Source organism: Egretta garzetta, unplaced genomic scaffold (assembly GCF_000687185.1).
Source record: "Egretta garzetta isolate BGI_Z169 unplaced genomic scaffold, ASM68718v1 scaffold94, whole genome shotgun sequence".
NCBI classification, from domain to species: Eukaryota; Metazoa; Chordata; class Aves; order Pelecaniformes; family Ardeidae; genus Egretta; species Egretta garzetta.
In genome coordinates this window covers 5,139,581-5,146,777 of record NW_009259683.1, presented here as the reverse complement: position 1 = coordinate 5,146,777, position 7,197 = coordinate 5,139,581, and positions in this window count along the sequence as shown.

Below are 7,197 nucleotides of genomic sequence, written 5' to 3'. Positions count from 1 at the left end.
CATTCAAGGCCAGGTTGGACGGGGCTCTGAGCAACCTGATCTAGTTAGCAGTGTCCCTGCTCACTGCAGGGGGGTTGGACTAGATGACCTCTAGGGGTCCCTTCCAACCCAAAACATTCTATGATTCTAAGATTAAGAGAAAAGAGAAATTCCACTCTCATGTGAGAAGACATATCACCAGGGGCGGGTTGTTAAAGTGACGAGGATCAGCCTGCACTACGTGTACCAGAGTCTTTGCAAACCTCCCGTGTGCTTCCATGCAGGGGGGAGCATGCCGTGCCCAGCCCGCTCAGCCAGCAGAGACCGAGACGCACAGACGGGACGCTCGCCCACCGCCATTTCCCTCGCTGGCGCCGCCGAGGTGTGGGGCGGCCAGCGACTGCCGTTTGACAGACGTTATTTCACCACCCACAACAGGAGGGGGTTTCAAGGCATTTCTCACCATCAGCTTTTCCTCCTCACAAGGCACCGGCAGCAGCCGCGGTGCTTCCCCTGTCATTTCTGGCAGGCACGTTGCCCCTCAGGTGCTCTATGCCAGTGGTGATGGGACAGATGGTAGGGAGGTACCACATTTAATAACAACAACAACAATATAATAAAACATTTGCTTCTGTCAGGGGAAGCCGGAGCAAGTGTCTAAGAGGAAACCTGAGCATGACAACCTGCCACGGAAACACGGGGCACTGCGAGTGCCACACCAAGGCCCCAGCTCTGCGACTGCAGGCCACTGTGTTTTGAAGCAGGGTACACAAAATGGCTTCCCTGACAAACATGGCAGGTATGCTGGTTCACCTTCACAGAAAAGAGGGGTGTGCAGCAGTCTCGGCCTTTATTGCCTCTCAGTACCATTAAAACATCCCTGTTAGAATATTATCCACTGCTTAAATACTAAGTGTGTCACTCTATTTCTTTCCAGTCACATCTTCAAAATAGAAAGGTATTCAGATACTTTTTCTACTTCCAATAGCCCTGATGTAGAGAAAACCCCAATCAGATTGAATTAAGCTAAGCTCCAATGTCTTTGAAAGACAAAACTTAAGCGGGGAGGAGAATGATCAGTTTAAAATAGAACATAAATTCAGATAAGCCTAAAAATGTTGACATTAAGTAGAGATTTAAGGAAATCAATGAGTAACCAAAGATATTTTAAGGCCAAGGCATGTTCTTACATGTTCTATTTTTATTTTATAATTCCAGTCAAAAACATTCTGTGTTCAACAAATAAAAAGGAATCTCCCAGTGTAAACACAAAGGAAATGCAGTAAGTTACCAATTCCTTTAAAATTCTTACATTCTCCTTGCTCTCACATAGTATTTGAATATAGAATTATTAATCAAATAGTCACACCAATGAATACAAAGTTAGCTTACCATAGTAAAAAAACCCCATCTTTACAATTAAGACAAGAGGAAGATTATTCACTAAAAAAGCTCACAAAACATTACATTCAATTCTTCGGCTTCCACAGTTTTGCCTGACATTCATGTAAGCTTTAGTGTCTGTACTTCCTTAATGTTTCATGTAATAGAAAGCAACAGAAGGGCACTGCACTTTCGGTAGGCGAAAGTGCTGTTCCAGGTTCATGTAAGTCAAGCTCAGGAAGGCTTCTCAGCAGAGAAAGCTCATTTTCTATTCAGGAACCGAAGAGGATCAAGCAATCTAATAAATGCACTGATATGTCAGAAATCTGTTTTAATTAAGTTAGAGTAAGATAAAAGATACAAAAGAGAAAAAATTCCTATAAACAGTAAAATTTCTCCTTGCACTGAATTATGTATGAAGAAAATCCATTCACTCATTTTTGCATGCGAGCTTGCTATGTTGTGTATTTCTGATGTCTTGTAAGAATGCAGACAATGCCTCACTCCTAGCTCAGCACAACTTCGAAAGGTAGTACTGCTCTGTTTCAAAACAGTGTTAAATTTACTGTATTTACAAGTCTGTAGCCATTTGAAAAATGGATTATTCAGAATCACCAAAATGTCAGTTATTTTGCTCATGTATTTTAATAATTAGAATCAAGAACAACTTGGAAACAGGTGGAGGGAAAGGAGGACATCAGTGATGTTGAAAACTCAGGCAAGGCCTTCTCAGATCACAATACACAAATATCTACAGTATATATACACCTTTCCTAGTATCCCAAAGAAAAGATGCACATTCTTCTGAACAATCCAGCTGCTAATTTTACATTTAATTGCTGTCAAAAACATTTACTTCCTCAAGTGATGGTTTAGTACCTCCTAAATTCTACTATTGTTACTACTAAACAGCAGTTAAGTGTTAGAAGTTGATAGCATTATCCATTATTACAGCAATAAATCTGAATATTACTTTTGTTCTGTTCTCTGATCAACAGCTGATTATGAAATAAAAAGCACAGCATACATTTATCAAAATTATGTAAGGGATATGATAAAATGAAGACACTTAGTAAATACAGGTTGTGATGCCAAATTTAAGGACAATTTAAACTCTGATGAATCTGGCTCAATGTTTATTCAACTATGCTGTTACTTACTCTGTTGGAGATATTTTTAAACACAATGCTTCAAAATTCTCTGAAGACCATTTAATAATTTGGCCCCAAAAGACTACCAGTATATAGAAAGACACTTTCAACTTTAAAAATAATAGCTCTTTCTCAAAACATATTTCAGTAGTCATCTTACAAATGTAATTGCACATAACATCAGAAAAATATCACCTTTCTGAGTATGTTACTACATGCAACAGCAGATGGCTTCCCATTTGTAGTCGGTTTCTCTCTTCTCAAGAAATAGCTTAAAATGTTTAACCAAACTCTTTAAAACATTTCCATTTGGCACTTATTTAAAAAGGTATGGCATATTAAAAGGGTATTTGGTCAGCAGAAGAGCTTGTTTGGTCTGCTGTTTCTAAACTAATAAAAGGATCCAACTGGCAACAAAATCTTTCTTCATGTTCAATAGACATCTGCATATCAGCATCATGCCAATATAACTGCATTTCTGCTGGGGTTAGTTCACAATATTTAGCTCAAGTTGCTTTGAACTCTCTTTGTATTCAGGACCAACATGGAGTAAATAAGTATTGTAGTTGGATTACAACAAAAATTAAGACCACCAGCAAGAATACTCCCCTCCCTCAATGCATTTTCCCTGCCCCTCCCAACAAGCCTTTTCTATTCCCTACTCCTGTTTCTAAATACATCTACTAAGGCTAAGTGAAATATCTCGCTCTCCATTCAGTTTGGATTTTAGCAGCTTTTAATATTCATTCCTTAATGCAGTATCAGTGTGCTCACCCCTTGCTCTACAGTGATATTGATTTGCAGTGAGAAGCAAAGAAATGCCTAGTAACTCCTCCGTAATTTATTCTGGCTGTAAAGCTTTTCACTACAGTCAGTAGACTACCTAATAGCCTAGTCAAAATGAGTACAAGTATCTTCTATGACAGAAAACTGTGGGGAAGGTGGAATGAATTAGAGAGTATGGAAATAAACACCTTAAACAAACCACCTCAGTGGGAGATTGACATTGTCTGTCTGCCAGCGAACAGCAGACAAGATGCTTAGAAAAGCCTCATAACAAAGACAAAGCTGCATATTGTTCGAGGGTTCCCATGTCAGCACCACCCCCTGAAGCCAGAAACATTAATAACTTTTCTTTTGCTTTTCTTCTTTCTGGGGAGGAGAAGGGAGCTGAAATCAAAACAAACAAACAAAAGTATCTAAAGAAGATTGCTTTTATTGCTAGTTGAAATCTGTCCATGCCAAGTACTAATGTAAAATGCTGCGGCTGAAGGTTTCTTGTTTTGTTTTGAAAGGGGTAACAGACTCCTACAGTTCAGCTGAATCATAAAAAGCTTCAGAAGCTCCTTACCAGAGGCTCTCCACTGCATCAGGTCAGAAGCCAAGTGTGCCAACTTGATGAGGTAATTAGCCTTGCTTACATCTTTTCCCAGTTAGATCTACTATTTTCCTCCTTTACATACTTGGAAAACACTTAACTACATTTAGTTACAATGAAATGTACCAGACTGACAGCTGTCACAAAACACCCTCTGTATTGCCTTGGTAAGCAGAATTTCAATATGAGCAGTCAAAATGCAAGTTTTTCTATTATTTATCACTGGGGTAAACACTTTCCAGCTTCCAAGTTCTGAAGGCATGTATTGGCATATCATTCCAATACAGGATGGGACGCAAGTACTCCAACAACCCATTGCAATCTGACCTCACAGAAAGAAATCTGGTGGTGTGAGCTGTGGAAGGAAGGCAGAGGAAGGTACAACATGCTCTGGCATCCCTCAGTCTAAGTCATCAGTGGACTAGGACAGAGGTGGATGACAGGAGGCAGACTGCATTACAGTCATGATGCAGCCTGCGGCAGTGTCTGCTGGGAAAACAATAGCCCATTCTCCATATCCATGCAATAAATGGCCTTCCTCTGCAGCTACCAGCTAAGATTATAAATCAGCATGTTTTGCAATATTAAAAGCCACTCCAGCTGCAAAGGAACCAAGATCATAAATTCTTTTCAGTGCACCTTTGAACAGCATCAGGCAGTAGAGAGGCTTTCCTGAGAACGTTAGACAGCTGTAAAATAGCTGCTTCAAATTTAATTTCTATTACAGGAGATGGAAAAGACCTGTATGAACTATTTAATTAACAGATCAAGCCAGTAAGACCCATGAGGAAAAAACTCAGCTCTTAACAAAAGGTTTTAACTGTTTCTTAAAAACATTACATTTTCTATTCTATGCAATGTTTTTGAATTGAATTAAGACAAAAAACTGGGTTGATGAACATCTCCAGATCTCATCTCCCCATTGCTTTTAATGCATGTCAAGTTAACAGTGGGGATACAGTTTGAGGTATTTGTCAAAAGGATCAGCATGCTAACTAGAGGTCTGGGGAATGCACACACTAGCTCTTCCTCACATGGGCATGAAAAGGGTCATTGCTAATCAGTTTCTTTTCTCTTATGAAGTCAAATGGCTCTTAATCTCCAGCTGATCACTTGATTTACCAAAAATGAAAGTAGACTACTTTTTCTAAAACAGCAGCTGTAGCTCCCCTCATGTGTTACCTATGCAAATTACATCTCTGCTGTACACTAGACCTGGTTATTTAAGAGCAGGTTTGGAGTGGAAGGGGAAAGGAACATTGTAGTATCTGCCATGACCATTAAAGGATCCTTGAATTCTCTGGCTAACGATGATCAATAGCTGCAATTACTGCTCAGTGCTTTCACTGGGACTGGGACTCTGAATGTGAGAAGAGCTTGTTACGAAATCTGAATGGATGAACGATGATCAATAGCTGCAATTACTGCTCAGTGGGACTGGGACTGGGACTCTGAATGTGAGAAGAGCATGTTACGAAATCTGAATGGATACCATCATCAGTAAAAGAACCACAGTTACTTTTCTTTAAGTCCAGTTATGCTCGACATGAATCAAGAAGGGAGCCTACTAGCTAGCACATTGTCTGCAATAGTGGATGTGGAGACAGTAACAACCTATGCCACATCTCTCTAAGACAGGACCCCTAATAAGTTAAACAGATTTGAGTTTCATGGACTCTGTTGAACAGATTAGGAGATGAAATAGAATATTATACCCTTTTCTGCTTCTTACAGCAAGTCCGGGCACAGTCCTGGTCTCCAGCATAACCAAGACATTCTAGATCTTGTTTTCTGTCCAGGTATAAAGATCTTCATATAACAAGGAGCAGCCTCATTCCTCCAGATTCAAAGCAAAGATGAAAATGAATTGTCATGAGGCAACTGGAAAAACATTGCACACAATAGTTTTAGCCCACCATCACTAATGTAAAGCTTATCTTAAAGAAAATGATTAAGTACCACAGTTAATTTTGGTTAATTTTAAATAAGACTCAGTGGTCTGCACTGGCTAGGATCAAAGGTTACAAAGCTCCATTTCCAGCTCAGCCACAGACTGCTTAACAGTCCTGACATTAGTTTCTTTGCCTAACTCTTTTTTTTTTTTTTAATGCCTCAACCCTTCTTCTGTTTGCTGCGGATAAAATTAAATCAGGTTCCTTATGCTGTATTATATTTGTTGGCACAACTGTGTATGTACAGACAGTGAGATGCAAGCATAACTGTACTTAAAAATCTTGCCATAAACACACTTCTTTTCATAGTTCCAACAAAAACAAAATGCCATTTGCCTACATTATTACCAGTAATATTAAGACAGTCATACTTTACAGTGTACCACTCTCAATAAAACCACAAAGAACTCAAGCTGTAAGCTACAAAGCTGAGGAGAAAATGCAAGAAACTCTACGCTGTCAATGTATATAACACTATATATACACTGCCTGCATCCAAACACTCAATAATCTGCAAGTGCTTGGAGCCACCAAAACAGAGTGATCGGGGTGGGTGGGTAGGACTTCACCCAAAACCACCACTACCACCCTGAAAATCAAAAAGAAGCACTTAGTTCGAGTTCACTGTCATGTTCCTGGCAAAATGTCTGCTGAGCACTGCAGAGAATTTTATAGGCCTAGAGGAGACACTGAAGAAATACAAACAAATCAATGAATACCAGCAGTGAGAGATAAACAGTTTCAAATGCTTCATACAACTAGAATCACTTTGCAGCCAGATTCATTGCCAAGATGAAGACTTGGAAGGCTTCTGTCAGACTATTTCCAATTACAGTGCTTTATGAAAACACAGGAGATACAGTACATCTTGATGAGAAAACCCAGTGTATATAGAGGTTCATCATCCTTGAGCAGAAAGCACTGAGGTGAAGTACTAGTTGTTACGGATACGTCTGCATAACTAATGGATGTTATTGCATCTAACCTTCAGTTTTCATTTATTTTGTATGGGAGGGTGTGGGTGTATGTACAGAGATTTATGTTTTATGTTATTAACTTTCATCTGCCAAAAAATCCTGAAGTGTTCTTACATTGTGTGACTGAAAAAATATCTTTGAGCGGTAAGTCTAATGTAAAACCAGAGGAATTATGATATTTAGAAGACTTTAGAAGACTTTGAAAAAATGCACTGCTGACTGTTCTTTTAATCAGTTTGAGTATTGCTCAGAAGGTTAAGAACTATTCTTTGATAACCAATGAATATAAGCTGTTTCTTAGCAAGAACACACAATTAAATGTGAACAGTTTTTAAGACAGAGCAGATATATGACTCATTTGTCCGTTCCTTGCGTCA